This window comes from Diachasma alloeum, unplaced genomic scaffold (assembly GCF_001412515.2).
Source record: "Diachasma alloeum isolate Michigan unplaced genomic scaffold, Dall2.0 Dall_scaffold_00341, whole genome shotgun sequence".
Lineage (NCBI taxonomy): Eukaryota > Metazoa > Arthropoda > Insecta > Hymenoptera > Braconidae > Diachasma > Diachasma alloeum.
Genome location: NW_021680480.1, coordinates 28632 through 29476, shown reverse-complemented (window position 1 = coordinate 29476; position 845 = coordinate 28632).

The following is an 845-nucleotide window of genomic DNA, read 5'->3' as shown; positions in this document are numbered from 1 at the left end:
AATCTAAAATTCTCGATTTCAGGTCGGCGTCGTGGACAATTTATTTCCAGCCGCCATTTTGATCCCCTCTATCTCTCGGTCTCGCCAATTCACTGCACTTATTAAATGTATTTTTCAGTACTTACTTTTCCTCTTATTACTTTCCATTTTCCTTTCCTTTTGAAATCACTCCCCAGCTCGCCTCGATATTTTTCTCTTTTGGATGTTTCTTCTGATTTGCACAAACACGTGTGATCCACCCGGACACGTGCCCGGCCACCCGATGGCGTCCTTTTTGGAATTTCTGATTTATCGCTTCCAATCCTTTTATTTATGATAAATTTTAATCACGCACAGTTGAAGTGTGCTCGGCCCATAACCTGAAGGGTTATTTAGGATTGAAATAACGATTAAACACAGTTTTATTATCGTAAAAGTAATTNTTTCTCACCCTTCTGTTCTCGGATGCCGCCTCGAGGTTTATAATTTCTCTGATGCCCATTAGTTGCGAGGATGATTTTTTTATATGCATCAATATCACTATCACTTATCAAATTGTTATCAGGATTTTTCATAAAGAGAAGCTCCAGCAATCCCTCGGTGCAAGCGTATTTCATGGTTTTCACTTTAATAAAATCGTCATCGAAATATATGGGAGTCTCCAATCATAAAATTGTGGATAAATTTACGAACACCATAAGCCTTATCCCATTTTGGTGTACTGATTTGAGCCAAATATTTCCACGCAAGAGTGTCGGTATTGAAATCATTTACATCTTTTTCATCGTTCATGTCTTCGGTGTTGGTTAATGATTTTTCATTCAGATTGCGTGAATTGTCAAGGGCTGGAATTATAGTATCATCGT